The sequence below is a fragment of the Bubalus kerabau genome, chromosome 3 (genome assembly GCF_029407905.1).
Source record: "Bubalus kerabau isolate K-KA32 ecotype Philippines breed swamp buffalo chromosome 3, PCC_UOA_SB_1v2, whole genome shotgun sequence".
In the NCBI taxonomy this organism is placed as follows: Eukaryota; Metazoa; Chordata; class Mammalia; order Artiodactyla; family Bovidae; genus Bubalus; species Bubalus kerabau.
Genome location: NC_073626.1, coordinates 107,234,758 through 107,252,941, shown reverse-complemented (window position 1 = coordinate 107,252,941; position 18,184 = coordinate 107,234,758). Strand labels below are relative to the sequence as shown.

Sequence of the window (18,184 nt, the reverse complement as noted above, 5' to 3'; positions counted from 1 at the left end):
AAATTAAGGTGCCATTTATAAATGCTTTATTCTTATTTATGAAATGATCACTAAATGCAGCTACTTGCTCAAATAATGTATTATAAAGCATGTTATAAAATGCATTAGTAATAAATGCTTAACGGATGAGACTATGGGAAGCTGTTTTAAAGAATATTATAGGACGTAAATCGTATTAAACCATGTATGTGCATCTTTAATACATGAATTTAAGTTGTTATCTAGCATGCTATAAAGTGCTTCACACATTAATAAATAATAATAAGCTGTTTATAAATGGCACCTTAATATAGAGTGTTACCAATGAGGAAATACTCAATGATAACAAAGTGATTTTTTATCTTAGTCTAACTGTGACTTCACTGCATCCAGCTAACCTTTCTGAATAGTTCTATGACTCAATCTAATGGCACTAATACAATTTCTGTATCCTGTAGTTATTACAAAGTGAAATTTGTAGGGCTTCTTGATTTGTACCTGGAGGAAGACCTTACAAATGCCCACTGAGATTTGACAGTGATCCTAAGTAGGAGCAATTCTGAGCTAGTTACTGGGGCAATTCAAGCTCAAAACCTCACTGCCCGAACACCAGAGCTGCCACACGATGTCGGAGACAGTGGGCAAGCAGCATATCTGACAGCCTCCTGATTAAGAAGGACTCCGGGCAGGAACCAACCTGCCATACCCCATTGGCCTGATGGGCAGCCAGGAAAGGGGTCTCCTGGCAGGAATTAACCACAATGAGCTAATTTGTATTTGGCAGGTAATAAAACGATGGAAAGTTCTTTGCTTTCCAGCCACTAGTGGTGTTTGCTATATAATCCTCTTTAAATAGGAAATAGAAAATCATTTGCTAGGAGATTTTTTTTTAAAGGAGAAGATTTTAGTAAGAACAAAAGGTAGCATTTGGCTTGCTTCTGATAATTGCAATAGCCTTTATCCCCGAGTAGCTTGCTGATTTTTGGAGTCTCAGTGCAGTCCAATCTGTAAACTAATTATGAAGAAATTAAAAATATATCTCAGTCCTTTGTATTTTTAATTTAAACTGCCTCAGATATTTGTTTTAGGGTTTTGTTTTTATTTCTTATTTATTTTTTGGCTACAGGAATGTTGAGATAATCTTTTTTAAGAAAAATAAAGTACCCCTAAGGTCCAGGCACAAAACAACTCCCATCCACCCACGGGTCCTTTGTCTTCCCTTTGAATGAGTTCTGAAGGGAAAGTCAGGAAGGAAGTAAAGTAGCTTGCCTTTCTAAGTTTGGCTGCTGAGAAGATGATCTTTGTCTTGCTGGGTGAGAAGAATGCCATTGGAGCAGAGTTGATATGAATGTGCTGGGGTAATGGGAGAAATTAGATTTCAAATTAAAGCTTTTGGTTTGCTTTTATTTTATTATTTTAATCTCATACTAGGAGATATAATTATCAGCTGCTTAATTTTCTACAGATGGAAGAGAACTCCCCCTTCCATAATAGGCAGACCTTGCAAGTCACCTCATTCATTGCATGCCTCCAGATCAAGCTTCAGAATTGTTGTAAATTGAAAATAGGTTTTACCTTCAGAAATAATTTGTTAACCTTTGTTTTTTTTGGAGGGGTAGTCCCTATTTATTATTTACCATCCCATTTTCAGTGCTCTTACAATTTCTCTCACTGTCTTTAAAGCAAATTCAGGGCAGTAACTATGTTTTGTGGTAATGGGGGAAAGAATCACAGATTCCTGTTTGTACTGCATGAATTGCCTTGTTAGTCAACTTCTTGGATACATTTCTAACCAAGCATTAAAGGCTTGGTGGGATAGCCCACATTTACCAATACCAGTCTCAGAGAAATGATATGATGATTGCCAGACCTTGATTAAAGATACTGTGGTTTTATTTTGAAAGAGATTTATTCTCAAGTTTCTGAATTTCTCTTGTGTCCCCTTACACATGTTCTGGTATTATTGTTCATTGTACTTTTGGGGAAAAGTCTACCCTTTTCTGCAAGGGGTGCATAGAAACTGCTTAAGTGAGTGCAGAATGTGTTTAGAAGAGTAAATGGTATTTTAATGTGTATAGGAATGATCTTCAAATGCTAATGCACTGATGAGACAAACCAGCAAAATGGCTAGGAGAAGGGTTTTGAAGTTCAACCACAGAGGACTCTATTCTAGTTTTGCCACTTAGGAACTGAAAAGAGTTATTCAACTGCTTTGAGTTTCAGAATCTTCATCTATAAAGTGGGGATAGTAATATTTGCAAGATAATTAGTATGGAGTAAAATTAGTTTATAAAAATATACACAATAATCTTAAAATAATTATTATATTCCAAGATAATCTATTAAAAATAAATATACTATATTCTGTAGTACATAATATGAAGTATAATGTATTAAATGAGTGAAGTGAAGCGGCTCAGTCATGTCCGACTCTTAGCGACCCCACAGACTGCAGCCCACCAGGCTCCTCCATCCATGGGGTTTTCCAGGCAAGAGTACTGGAGTGCAGTGCCATTGCCTTCTCCATTTAATAATGTATTAAATTGATGCAAAAGTAATTGCAGTTTTGGACCTTGAATTTTAAATCAGTATAGCTAAGCTCAGACACATCTTTATTAATCAAAATAGGAACCATTGCAATCAACACACTTTTTGCCGATGAGAAATAAGTCTGTGTATTCCTGTAGTGTAAATATCTATGCTTCAGGCTTCAACGAACTCTTGGAAAGCATATTCTACATCCTACTGGTTGTGGAAGCCTTTTCCCTGCAAAAAATTGTCAAGATGCTTGGAGAAGTGGTAGTTGGTTGGTGAGAGGTCAGGTGAATATGGTGGATGAGGCAAAACTACCTGGCCCAATTCGTTCAACTTTTGAAGCATTTGTTGTGCTATGCGTGGTCATGGAAAAGAATTGGGCCCTTTCTGTTGACCAATGCTGGCTGCAGGCATGACAGTTTTCGATGCATCTCATCAATTTGATGAGCATATTTCTCAGATGTAATGGTTTTCCCCAGATTCAGAAAGCTGTAATGGATCAGACCAGCAGCAGACCACCAAACAGTAACCATGACATTTTTTTAGTATAAAAAATGTCTTTGGGAAGCACTTTGGAGCTTCTTCTCAGTCCAGCCACTGACTTGGTCATTGAAGGTTATCATATACAATCCACTTTTCACCACATGTCATAATCCAATCGAGAAATGATCCACTGTTGTTGCACAGAATAAGAGAAGACAACATGTCAAAATGACGGTTTTCTTGATTTTCAGTCAGCTTATGTGGCACCCACTTATTAAGCTTTTTCACTTTTCCAATTTGCTTCAAATGCTGAATGACCATAGAATGGTTGATGAGTTCTTCAGCAACTGCTTGTGTAGCTTTAAGAAGACCAGTTTGATGCTGCTCTCAACTGGTCATTGTCAACTTCCAATGGCTGGCCACTTCACTCATCTTCAAGGCTCTCATATCCTTTGCAGAACTTCTCGAACCACCGCTGCATTGCACATTCATTAGCAGTTTCTGGGCCAAATGCGTTGTTGATGTTGCAAGTTGTCTCTGCTGCTTTATAATCCATTTTGAACTCTAATGAGAAAATCACTCAAATTTGCTTTTTGTCCATCCTTTCCATAGTTTAAAATAAATATAAACAAGTACTAAGTCATTAATAAAAAGAACATCAAGCGAGAAATGTGCATTCAGATGATGTATAACATAACTACACTTATTTAAGTATGTATTCCAATATCAAATGGCAAATTTCAACAATGCAAAAACTGAAATTATGTTTACACTAACCTAATAATTATAACTTATCATTGAATTGATTCACTTGAATTGATTCACACACGCAGAGAAGAAAAAGTATATTAATTGAAGGAATGCCAGCATGTATAGGCTCCAAAAAAAGAAATATGTATCCACAGGCAGCATAAAATATTGTTTGCAAAGCCATTTCTCTATCTGGGGTTATAGATGTAACATCCTGATGTCCATATATACGTTCCATATATATCTTCCTCCGTTGCCTCTTACACTTACTGCTTTCACATTTAATACAGCATGTCACAGACTGTGGTGCCTGATCCCACATTCCATGTGTGACTATATTTTTTTCTCACTGAAATTCTTTCAGTTTATAACCATGTCCCATTTTTATCAAAAGCAGTCTCTCCCCTGAAGAGAGATGCAGAATCACTTTGCTGGTGTGTGTAAATCTGAGTTTCATAGGCTCTGGGTCCTCAGTGACTTATTCAGGGAGGACTGATCTATTCTCTTTTTCTTTTTCAATAAGGTCATTAAAGAGTAGGATGGCTTTTGAATCAATAATGGATGAGTGGGCTGAAGTTCATGTCTATACAAGTTTTCTTCTCAAACTGATGAACCTTTAACAAAACTGCAATTTCATTGAGAAAAAAAAGAAATGGGTACATTACCACCTACTACTGCTCTCACTTTCTAACATGAAGGACATCATATAATACCCTAATCCCAAATCTAGGTCAGATAAAACCTCAGAAGGAAAGATAGTCTTCACCAAGAGAGGACACTTCCTTCTTAATGTCTATATACACTGTCTTTGTTTTGTTCACTTGTTTGGTCCAGACTGGTTGACCCTCTTGTGAAAAGGAGCACTGGAAAACCAGTGGTGTCCTTAGATCTGGGTTTTCTGGATTTATAAAGGAAAGGACACCAGTCATATTCTAGATTCTGATTTGTAACTCCCTTTAAAATTTTTAAATACTGTCATTGGAAAATAATGCAGAATCTATTTTTAGTAAAATATATTAAGCAAATTTGTATATTTTAACAGGTATTAATCAAACTTCTGTATAATCACCGCCCAGGTCAAGATATAGACCCTACAAGCCCTGCCAATTGTCTGTACGTCATCATAGCTTACTCCCTTGTCACAGACTTAAATGGCATCTTAGTCATTATTTCTTCACCCTTTATTATTTTCCCACCTATACCTATAGCTCTTAAAAACATACTTTATTTCATCTGTTTTTGAATTTGTAAAATGGAATCACTGCATGCCTTTATTTTGTTTCTTGCTTCTTTCTCTAAATATGTCTTGCTTTTTCTTTCTTTTTGTTTTAATCATTTCATATTTTTCTCTCTTGATTTGGGAGTGATACATTTTGTGTTCTATTAATGACTTGCCTGTAATTATAACTTATTAAAGACTAAAGCTATTCAAATATTATCTTAGAATATTTTTTAAATTAAACTAATCTCCTTCCCGATGTAGATGCTATTTCTGTCTGTATTTTAATTCTTTCTTTTCTATGTTAACATCACTAGACATTATTTATCCTGTTTTATAGAATCAATACTGATTTATATTTGCCCAATATTTGCCACATCCCATGTTATTTATTTTTTCCTGTATCTTAGATCTTCCTTCTAGGATTGCTTTTCCTTCTGGTTGAAGTATATTCTGAAAAATTCCTGTAGTAGGGGTCTTGTGGTAACAATCTGTCTGAGTGTCTGCTTGTTTCAAATCTCTCTATTTCTCCTTCATTTTGGAAATATATATTCTCTCTGGATATAGAATTTTGAGTTGGCAGTAATTTTCTTTCAATACATCTAAAATAGCTTTCCACTGTCTTCTGTCATCCATTATTGTGATCAAGAAGTTACCTGTTAATCTAACTACCATTCTTTGGTTGCTTATAATATTTCCACAGTTTCACAATGGTACATTCAAATGTCAATTTCTTTTTATTTCCCTGACCGGATTGTTAGGTCCCCTGAAATTGATTATAGCTCTCATTAATGTAGTTTATCAATAGAAAATCCCAAGCTATTATCTTTTCAAATGAAACTTCTTTTACATTTTCTCTTGTTTTCTTCTAAGCCCCTAGTTAAACCTATGTTTTCTCACTCTAGCCTCCACATGCTTTATATTCTTCTTTCTTTCTGTCTCTCTGAACTGCATTCCAAATAACTTCTCTTGATTTATTTTCTCATTCCTTAATTCAATCTCCCTTTGTGATAATCATTGTTTTTTTAATTATTATAATTGTAATTTCTAGTTTATATTTTTAATTTACTATGTCATTGTTACAGTTATTTTATTCACTCACACACATTTTAAAAACTCACTTTTATTTTGTGAAAATTAGAAGGCATTTTTTTTTTTCAATATTCTGTGTCTTGTGATTCTAACATCTGAAGTCTATGTCAGTTTCCGCTGGTTCTCACTCATGTTGCTTTGTTTACATGTGTGTCTGCTTACCTTTGACTTTGTGCTAATCATTGTTATTAAAATAACATGAGAAGTTCTCCGAGGTCTGGAATAAACGTGTCCTACTCCAGAGTGTTTGGCATTTTCCTCAGATTATCTGTGGGCATGTCCAGTGATTGATTAGATCAATCTAACACTTTAAAATTTTCAAGTTATGTGTACATAAAAGGAGGGCTACAGTTGTGCTATATCTTATCAGGGACAGAAGTATTCACTCCTTCTTCTCTTACATTGCTCTTCTACAACAAAGGCAGTCTTCTTTATAATCCCTTGGGATTGGAGAAAAGGTACAGGTTTAATATTAGTTTGCCTTTACCTTTTTATAATGCCCTCAGACAAGGTGCAGTTGTGTTGATTCGATATTATGCTTTTCTCTCTGGGTTCAGATTCTCACCTCTAAAAAATACTTTCCTTGGAAGTTCCCACTATCTTTTCAGCTTTTCAATTTTAAAGGTAAGTTTAAAAAGAAGTATTTTATCCAGCACTTTTCATTGTTTTCAGTGGGAGAGTTGATCCAAATAGCATAGTTTCTCATTACAATCTACCTCACTTTCATTTAAATATGCATTTGGTTAATCAAGTTTGTGCTATTTATATAAGCCTTGGTGGGAAAAGACTTCATAAGAATATGTATTGAAATCCTACAATGAACAGCTTGCTCGTTAGGGCTACATATAAGGCATAGAGATATAATCAAGATAGTCTTTGCTTTATAGCGTCTCTGCCAAAAAAAATAGGATGAGATGAAACAAGAAACATAGGAGAGTTTTGTTTTTTTTTTTTTAACATTTAAAGGAAGGAGAGCTCACATCTGTGAAAGATTTGAATTAGGCCTTGAAGGATGGTTATAATTTCAGTATGAGGAGATTTGTGGGCAGGGAAAATTCCAGCGGAGTAAAAAAATGAAATGAAATGAAAATGAACAATGGTATGAAGCTGAAAATGGGCAAGGTCTGTGTGCTAAAAAGAGAAATGAATTTTTTTAGTTTGGTTGGAAGATAGGATAAAAGAAAATGATTGAGAAGACTGCCATGGATTGAGATTTGCTACCAGGGGCAGCTCTTTAATAAGGTGTGTCTGTACTCTCTAAACATTTTCACCCTAGAATAATCTCTCATAGCTCTTCTTTTAACAAATATATACTGAACAGCAATATGACCCAGGTGTTATTTGTTTGAAAATGACCGGTACTGTAATAAGGAAGAGACAAGAGAAGAATTAATTCTAACTTCAATTCATTTAGTCCAAGAGCAAAAACTTTTGCTTCAAAAGCAGCTACAGTATTATTTAATTCATCTGGTGCCAGAGACACCCTAAAGAAACAAAATTTGTCAATTTGATTTATCCTATGAGGCCTTGGATCATATCCCCTTCCATTTTTCAGGTACACTTATCTATTTTTGTACCACCAAAGTATTTCAGTTGGCTCCTGAAATTCAATTGCAACTTTCCTCCTGTGTACCTTCCATACTTTGCGATTTTAGAGCATCTGCCTGATATGGGGTAGACCTTGGACTATAGCTATGGGATCTAGCAAATATGCACTGCTGGTTAAATATATATATATATGGATTGCCTCATGAGGAAGAAGCTGTGTAATTTAGATAACTCATTCATTTATTTATTTTATGAACTGTTAACAGCTCCTAACAGGTGTCACACTATGTGTTATTAAACCCTAGAGATATCCAGATTAATAATATATGATCCCTACTCTCCAGGTGCTTATGTTTCAGTAGGGGAAACAGAATCATACTTAGGTTTATTATAATAGAATATGACTAACATGATAAAGAAATATAAGAAAACATGCTTGGGGAACCAGAGGTCTAGCTACAGGTAGTCCTTTCCCAAGGAAACTGTGGTGCCGAGTAATGCTCAGCTTACATATCTCTTCATGTATTAATTCTGCAAATATCACTGAGGGTGCTCGATGTTAAGCCACTATTCTAAGTATTAAGAAAGATACAAACATGAAACAAACTCAGATCTGTCATTTGAGGGCCTGGAAAGAAATAGAAAGCACACCCATAAATCAAGTAATTGTAGTGAAAAAGCAGACTTTGATAATTGCTCCAGAATGTCATGGACATGGGCATGAGTTAGTTTTATGGTAACTAAGTGGAGAGAGAGATTGTCTCCAGCTGAAAAGGGTTCTAAATAAATCCACACAGGAAGTGAAGTTTGAGGACGTTTCTCAAGGCTGAAGAGGATTTCAATGCAGAAAAAAGGGGGGAGAAAGACACTTCACCTGGAAAGAAGGGAGTGAGCAATGATAAAATATGGGAAATCAATTTCTTAATTTATTTATTTTCCAAACATTATTGATTTCTTGTATTGCTCCACATACGATGCTAGTCATTGATCTTAAAAATATTTCTTGGTGGTTCCGAGGTTTAGGGTATATATGCACCAGTCCAGACTGTTTTGTGCAGACTATTAAACCTTGAACCGGATTGTGAGAAGAGGTGATTTCTTTCTATAGGCACTGTGGAGCCCTGTATCATTAATATTGTGTTGGCCAAAAACAGATGTTACTGAAAAACCTCAACAAACCTTTTGGCTGACTCAATACTGTGTGTGTATATGTGCTAAATTGCTTCAGTCGTGTCTGGCTCTTTGCGACCCTATGGACTGTACCCTTCAGGCTCCGCTGTTCATGGGGAATCTCCAGGCAAGAATACTGGAGTGGGTTGCTGTGCCCTCCCCCAGAGGATCTTCCCAACTCAGGGATTGAACCCATGTCTCCTATATCTCCTACATTGGCAGGTGGGTTCCTTACCACAAGTCCCATCTAGGAAGCCCCAACTACTGCATATCCTCAAATTAAGAGTTAGAGTTCTCAGCGACAGTTTGGGGGAATTAAGGTTTTTTTCTTCTACAGTTAAAAAATTAAGATAAGACTTGTTAAACTATCTGTAAAACCTATTCTAAAAATCTATGAAATGGATGAGAGCAATAAGGCCTGTGCTGGTATTGATAAAGATTAAAGCAAAACAGCTAAATCTGTCATCATTATGGCCCAATGCATTTAGTAGATCACAGGACATCTTCTCACTCAAAATATGCACTAATATTCTCCCATGACCTGATCTTTAAGCAGTCTGTTCATTTGTAAAGAAGTCATCATACAAAGGGAGCAAATAGGGTCATTTATCTAAGGAGAGCTGAAAAATACGCTGTGGCCCAAACATGGTATATCAGCACATCAGTGAGCACCAGTTCAAACAGGGAGGTATTTTCCTGTGATGCCAGAATATGTGTTCAGTGTGGCACCTTACTAAAACAAATGCATTGTGCAGACTTTATTTCTGATTAGGAAGTATCTCATTTCCACATCCACCCAAAATCAGCCCAAGTGAACCTTACTTCCTTTTATATTTATCGCATGATACTCAGAAAACTTAGTATCAATTTTGACATAAATTCTGAAGTATTATAAGCATTTTAGGGACCATTTCTCCCCTCAAACCATACAGTTATAAAGCCAGTTGTTCAATATGGAAACTACATGTCGACTGTGTATGTAACTTGGATTTTTTGGCTACTTTTGTTTTTCACTTTACATTGTACTAATATTTCTAATCAGAGGCAAACACTGGCAAATTTTACTTCTAATGACAGAAAACTTTTCCAAGGCATTTAATAAACTATTAACGTTTTTAGACCAGTCATTCAGCCATAACCTTGAAAGCAAAAAAAGAGTAATATGAAAGGCTTCATTAAAATAATTTGTTTACTTTTTCCTAATATTGTTTACTTCCAATGCAGATAATGAGAATAAGCATTAATTAAATAATGCAATATATTTAATGTTCATTCACTGTAGCATGACTTTAATAACAAAGTGGACTTATTTATGGGAGTAAAATGATGTGATTTAGCAAAAAGATGCAAACAGTTTTAATCAGAAAGCTATTCATGAATTATTGAGTATTCTGTACAAAATGAATATGGAATTATTTTATCTTTGTAAAGTGAGTGTTAAGCCCTTATTCGGATCCCTACACAAAAAAAATCATAAAAACAGAGGTGCATACAATAGATCTACTGACCTTAGCATAACAAAGCCATTTAAAATCTGTGACTAATGTCTTAATTCTTGTAACAATAGTGCTCTGGCAAAGTCAGCATGGCTCATATTGGGGGCCGATTATTAGTACAGCTGCTGATTGCATTATCATATGGTCTCATGATACATTTAAAAATTAAAAGAAAAAAAAGTCCAAAATCTGGAGGATGACCGGTGGGTCTCAAAGAAAGAAAAGAAAAGGAAAAATGAATTCTAATATCTGATTAACAAAAACTCTGTAAGGAAAAAATGAAATCAAGTGATCGATATTACTATAAATGAGGCCATGTTCTCTGGTTATAATTTGCTCAAGATTTGGCCATTAACCACAATAAATTCTGTATCTTACATAATTTTTAATAACCACAAAAATCTATGAAATTGATAGGATGCTTTATAAATGCATAATAGCTTACTGTCCAATAAACCTCACCTTAGGCTCTTTCAGAAAACTATTTTAATTATGAATCTTGACTCTCTGTGGTTTATCATTTTGGTCAATGTAATACATGTGATTTAGAGCTTACATTTCTCTAAGATGAAGTGGACTTACTCTACAGTGCATTTTAAAACTTACTGAATGTATGTATTTATTCTTCCTTTAAAATTCACTCCTAAATTGAAATGCTCTGGGAAGCAGTATACCATATTAGGTAGAAATAGGAGCCTCTAAGTCAGACCACCTGGGTTAGGAATCCCAGATTCACATTTTATTTGTTGCTACAATCTTTGATGTTTCTACTTCAGTTTGGGGTTAATAAGAGTACCTACTTCCTAGAGCTATTGTGAGATTGTGTGAGAAAATCGATGTAGCATGCCTAGCACAAAGCAAAGATAATACATATATTTATTATTGTTGTCATTATTATTATTACATACAGCAATAGAGCATAGTGGTTAAGAGAACAGACTTTGGAACCAGAACTAGATTCAAACACAAAAACTACCACTTAATGACTATACATTAAAATCCTTGTCTTAATCTTCTTAACAATAATGTAAAGATATTTCAGGTAAAAAAAAAAAGAAAAAAACACTACTCACTGTCCAAATACAATTCAGAATTTCTTCAGAACTTCATTCCTTACTTTTGGTATGAGTGATTCTTATTCATACCATAGGCCAAAACAAATATTCCTGGTCAGTTTTCTGCTGCAGGGTGCTTGTGCCATCTCTCAGTTCTGTCATCCCCTAGTGGCGGCTGAAGAAAGGTTAAGACAGCATAGGCGAGTCTGGAAGCTGTGTTAAAGCTGTGAGCTCAGAAGCCTCTCACATCGTTCTCACTCGCATTCCAGTGATGAGAATGAGTAATATGGCCACAGGTTGATGTAAAGGGGGATAGATAAAATGCAGCCTCTGGCTGTTTGAGGTACTTCCCAGAAGAAAGTCTAGACTCTTGAAGAGGGAGCACTGCACACATTTTAGTGGAGAGCTACCTTTCCCCATCATAGGAAAGAAACCAATTGTCTCAGTCCTGATTCTCTAGAAAACAAAGCCAAAAATAAGTACCCATGCTTCTATTTGAGAGGCATGAGCACAGGACACAGAGAGAAAGTAAAAAGGAAGCGAGGCAGGAGATGATGGGAAAGGGTAAAGAGGATGTGTTATCATTCTGGCTACCACTCTACACAGAGCCTCAAAGAACACTGGAGAGGGCTACTGGGCAGGTGCACCATGATTTTCAGAGAAGCTTCAAATAAACTGGAGAGAGCATGAAGCAGTCTGTAGGAGGAAAGGATGGGGTAGGAGAAGGAATTATCAGCCAGGTTTCTTCCCATTTCTTGCTTCAGTTCAGTTCAGTTCAGTTCAGTCGCTCAGTTGTGTCCGACTCTGTGACCCCATGAATCGCAGCACGCCAGGCCTCCCTGTCCATCACCAACTCCCGGAGTTCACTCAGACCCACGTCCATCGAGTCGGTGATGCCATCCAGCCATCTCATCCTCTGTCGTCCCCTTCTCCTCCTGCCCCCAATCCCTCCCAGCATCAGAGTCTTTTCCAATGAGTCAACTCTTCACATGAGGTGGCCAAAGTACTGGATACTGGCCAAAGTATCACCCAGTCTCCACTCCCTGTATTGTATATATCCTGGACACACCCTTATGACTACTCAGAAGGTCAGATCCTATCCCATTAAAGCAGCATTTCATCCAAATCTAGAGGTGGTAGGGAGCTAAACGTCTATCTGCACCTTGGCAACTGAGAGGGTCTTGCATTCCAAGAAGGTGTCTAGACTTCCACAGGAAGTAGGAGTCCATGGGCCCAAGCAGGACTGGCCATCTACAGGGACAGCTGAGGCCAACTGAGTGAATGAGAGTCTAAGGAGGGAATCTGAGGGGCTGCTGGAGGTATCAAAATATGCCCAAACTACTCACATTGCAGCATTAAATAGATTTTATGTAATATAAACGTAAGGCAATATAAGCATGCAGCAAACATGGAAGCTTTTATATTTATTCCTGCAAGATTTTGATTCAGGATAAATACAATAAGTTCTTAAAAGGAGAGAATACTTTCTCCTCAACAAACAAAGTAAACAAATGTATAACATTCTAGTGCTCCAGAGCACTAACAAGGCTTTGCTTTTCTGAAAATCTGGTTTGATTTGGTCTTGTACTGAGAAATTTCAGTGGAGAAACAATTTCAGCTATTATTAACACCATTTATATTCATATACATAAAACTCACATCTTACAATCAAAGTATCCACTTCTGTGTTGACAGCAGCCATACTTTAGACATTAATAAGATCAGGTAGCCATTCAGCACTCTTTCCTAAATCATTTTGCCAAAATGAGAATTTATAAGTGAGTTTTATCCTCCTGCATGATTGATTTTCCAGAAACAAAACCAGTTATGTGATAGAACTTAATTCCTCTAAACAGATTTGGTGTTTCATGTTTCAAACTGATAAGGACAATCTGAGTCTATATTCTGGAACAGCAATTAATCCAAAATAAAAAATGGTAGCTAATAACCTGTTTCATAAAATCTGAGCCTTGTCTTTTTTTCAACCACGTCGAGTAATAAGGGTATGAGAATGAGTGGCCCAATGATTTGTTGCCCACACACATGCCCAGTCTTCATCATGGAAAATGCCATCAAGCAAAAGAGCATCTGGCCTTTGATATTTCTTTAATATACATTAAAAGCCCTCAAATATCCCATAAAGAAAAATGGGAACTTAATTCCAAGTGTTTAATCTAAGTCAGGGAAAAATATATTATGGAGAGAATATGCTGTCCACTATTATTGGGAAATGGTAAAGATGGACTAAGAAATAATAAAAGTCAGAAGTGGACAAGACCTAAGGTCAATTTTTAATAACTTTGCCTTTTCCAGCAAAGAGCTTTTATATGTTTTATTGTCTAGAAGAAGTAACTTTTTAATACTTCTATTTAAATATTTAAAAAATCAGTCATTTATATTTTAAGTTTACCCAGAATAAATCTATGTACACTTTTAGACTTAAATTTATATTTAGTCAATTTTTAAAAGTGCGATTTTATAATGACGTACAATGTGATACATTGGCATCATGTAGTTTAGCAGACTTTTTCATGTGTTTTATAGTTGTAGAATCAGAAATGTTTTCTATTAAAGGATTCTTTAATTTCAGACTTCTTGAATAAAATCTTGATTGTCTTCCAAATAAATTCTGCAGCTTTTCTGAACAACTTATTCCAATATTTAACAAAGCTGATAATTTCCCTCTCTAATAAAGCCTACTCCCTAAAGTTGTTCTCCAAGCCTGGGTCTTTTTGCTATAAATTTGTGAAAATGAATGATTGATTAGGATCATTTTTATATAGCCCTTCATTTACTTAGTTTTCTTTTCTTGAGGTGGATATTTTTATTTGCTAGACTTTTACCAAAATCTCTTTAGCTTTTTCTGGCATACTTTAAAATTTAGCCCAAATCTCTATCATTTGCTTCAATTTTGCTATAATATTAGTTCCTATTAAAGGTCAGTATAAATGAGACTATTGTGATTTTTGTGTCAAGTATTTCTCATTTTATAAACTATAATTCTGAGGTGTATTTTTAATTTTATTTATTAATATATTGGAATGAATCTGGAAATTTTCTGTTGCAGGTTTCCAGTTCATAAATTGATTGAGCAGTTAACGGGTTTCTGTTTAGGGCTTATTTGGGGCCACTTTGCTAGATTTTAGGAAAATAAAGATTTATAAGACAAATCCAACTTGTTTTGATTGTATAACTGGATCAAAGAGACACGTCAGAAAGTAGTTATAATGTGGGGATAACAAAACAAATTGTCAAAAAAAAGTGTGTTTCAGAGCAGGGAAAATGGTGAGAAGGAGTGAGCGACTGCCTACAGAGGTGAAGGAGAGCCTCGTCTAGGTTATTTTGGAGTTACATCATGAAACGGAGCAAGATTATGGTAGATGGTAGATGGCAGGCAAGGGAAGTGGTTGAAGAGAGACATAAATGTGTCCCAGATGAAAAGAGGTGCATGTATACTCAGATCCCCATATAAAGAGTTGTGAAAGGATGTTGCATTTTGGAAACTTCAGCTTTGCTGGCATATAGAAGAAAGACGGATGAATGGAACTGAGAATGTGGTTGGAGGATAATGAAAAGAAGCCTGTATACTCTGCTAAGGTATTTGTACATTATTCTGTAGATAATAAATTTTCTAGAAGAAATATTTTTGAGATATATATCTTAGAAAAAAATTGAAAACACAGAGAATTAATTGAAATGGTTTTTCCTGCGATCAGAAGAAACAGCATGGAGAGGAATTCGGATTAGAGAAAATAAGAACTCGAATGAGACTGTGGTCTGGTTCTAGAATTTGTGGCTGTTGATGGAAAGTGGAGAATTGAGAAAATAAGGAGAATAAAGGAGGCAAAGAAATGATTAGCCACGATGAGCAATAGAGAAAGGGGGGCAACTCTGAGAAGACAGTGATTTCACAGAGTTGTCTGTGCTACATCCTAATGATAGAAAATAGAGTTCTGGGGGCAAGAAACCACTGGGAAGTTAGCATATTTATAAGTGATGGATCAGATCATAGGCAAGAGCAAAACCCAAAGGATGCTTATAAGCGATAAGAAATAATAAAGGTCTAGAATCATAAACCAAGGATTACTAACATTTGAGAAATGTATTTCCCTGGTGACTCAGTTGGTAAAGAATCCACCAGCAATACAGGAAACCAACTGCAATGCTGAAGACCCAAGTTCAGTCCTTGGGTTGGGAAGATCTCCTGGAGAAGGAAATGGCAGCCCACTCCAGTGTTCCTGCCTGGGAAATCCTATGGACAGAGGAGCCTGGCAGGTTACATTCATTGGGGTCACAAGAGTCAGACATGACTTAAAAACTAAACCACCACCACCACCACCAAGAAATGGGATGAGGAAGTGAAGTCAGTGAAAAAAAACAAGCAAACAAACAAAAAAAACAGAGAAGGCAACATATAAAAAGTGAAGAATTTGGAGAGAAAATGTCTTAGCTTGAGAGACAAAGAGTTTTAAGAAGAAGAGCCAGCAGCATTTCATATTACACAGTTCAGCTGGAATGTTTATAGGTGAGAAAGCATCAGACTGTTTCTGTTGACCTTAATGGTTAAGACATTGTGAAGAGAATGGAACAAGAACAGAGAACGTAACTACAGGAAACTCTGAAGAATCCTGGTCATCACAGAAGGAAATGGGTGAGACTGAGAAACTGTGAAGTTGTGGCTCAGTGCTTGCTTTCTTCTGTTGTTGTTGTTGTTGTTGTTTTAAGCAAAAGTGACCTCAGTGTGATTATAGGCTAAAGGATATAATCTACTTGAGAGAAAATAAGGGATGTGATTGGATGGAAATAAAAACTGCCGAGAAAAACCCTTGGGATGAAGAATGAGCGTCTCTTCCCCTGAGGAAAAGCAGGACGTGCCTTATGAGTTGTTTGTGCACTATATGGCAGACAGACCAGGTGCTTTTGATGCTCACAGATGTCACTGTCATGCTCAGACATGGGAGTTCATTAGACATGGGGACAAAAGTCATAGACCCAGGTCGAGAAGTCTGGAATCCAGAAATGAAAGTGGGAAATGAGGAAACAAGGAAGAAATAGAATGTGTTCATTCTTATTTTTAGACCTGAAAAGGATGTTAGGTGGCCTAGTAGGAGAAAAGGATAGGTATGGAGGGGAGGCAGTGTTTAAGGACTTGGGATTTGGAGTCAGATAAAAATGAATCCATATCTCAGCTGAGGCCCTTATTAAGTGTATGAGCTAATGCAATAAACTTAACCACTCTCTGCCTCAGTTTCTTCACATGTCAATTAAAGGCCATGGCGTTAACTTCATAAGAATGTTGTAAGGAAATAAAGAAGTTGATATAAAACTTTCAGAGGGAAGACATATAGAATTTATTCTGTTTGTTCATTTTGATTACACAGACTAACTATGAAAGTGGGGAGAATGGTGAATGTTCTAGCACAAGGGCTCTATGACCTCTGTGAATTATGAGTAAGCCATTTGGTGGGATAACTTGAAAAAGGTAAAGCTTTGGAAGAGAGATGCCATTCAAAAAATAGAAACTGACTAGGAACATATAAAAATTCTGCAAAGCACTCATAACATTAGTCTTGGCAATGATTTCAGGGGTATGTTAAATGTCCTTTTCACAATGATAGTGATGAAAGTGTCTCTGCATAGAGTCAAAAGCCCAGCTTAAGTAGATGGCCATTATTTGCAATGTTACTATATTGAGTAGTCAAGTCATTTCTATAAATTTGAGGAATATGAAGGGGATTGTAGAAGAAGAAAACGTGGATGAGAGAGTGGAGTGAATCATCAAATGATGGAGAGAGAGGGGCAGGTTGAATTGCCTGCTGAATCAGGACACAGATATGGACATGAAAGGAAGTGAAATCCAGGGCTTGACACGGGGAGAACACCCAAAGGTCTGCAGATTTCAGTAACCTCTAAACCAAGCATGGCAGGGTGGGAGTAAGAATGACTCAGAAAGCGGGATTTGTTAAGCAAAATGCAGGATGAAGATTATTAACCATGGAGAAAAGGTGAAGCAGTGAGCTCATGAAGAACATAAGATATGGGTCAAAGTCATATGAGTGAGCACCAGGAGGTGACTAAGAGTAATGGACAGAGCAAGCAAAGCAAAAACTCACAAAACAAAGACTGCTTAACCAGTAAACCAAATACAAGCCCTAACTGGTATAAAATTGGAAATTTTAAAATGCCCAAACCTTCCTTCCAAAGCATAAACCTTAATTGCACTTTGGTATTTTCATTTATGAATTTAGTAAATATTCATTGAACAACAGTTAGTTACCAGACATGGTTCCATACATTGGAAAAATAGTGGAAGAAAAGGCAAGCAAGTTCCCAGCTCAGGGAATTAAATTCTAGTGGGAGAAAAACAGACAGCATAAAACTATGTATATTAGTTCAACTAGGAAGAGATCTATGGTGAAATTAAAATAGGTAGAGAGTTATCAGTAATATTGGAATGCCACTATTTTATATACGACAGTCAGAGAAAAGACTTCTAACAAGGTGACATTTAGCTAGGATCTGATGGAGGAGGAGTCGGCCATGTGAAGATTGGGAGGTATTCCAGGTAAACAGGTGGTGTAAAAGCCCAGTGGGAAGATCAAGTTTAACAGAGAAAGACAGAAACAAGATCAATATGTCTGTACTAGTCTAGTGAGAAAAGCCTCTCTTTTCCCTAAATGTTTCATGTTTTAACATGAATATGATCACACTGTATATTCAATTTTCAAGGACAACACGGTAGTTAAAAACAGACTGCAGGAGTGCTGCTAACATTCAAATACTGGCTCCTCCTTTCCTACGTGTGTTACCTTGGTAAAGCTTACCAAACCACTCTGACACATTTTCTTACCTGTAAT

The 18,184-nt window shown here is 36.3% G+C and overlaps 1 protein-coding gene across 1 annotated transcript in view; it reads left to right on the top strand.

Annotated features, from left to right (window-relative positions):
• The window catches only part of ARHGAP15 (Rho GTPase activating protein 15), a 700,001-nt gene that overhangs the window by 127,263 nt on the left and 554,554 nt on the right, over positions 1-18,184 (top strand). The gene's annotated exons all lie outside the window — the stretch shown is intronic.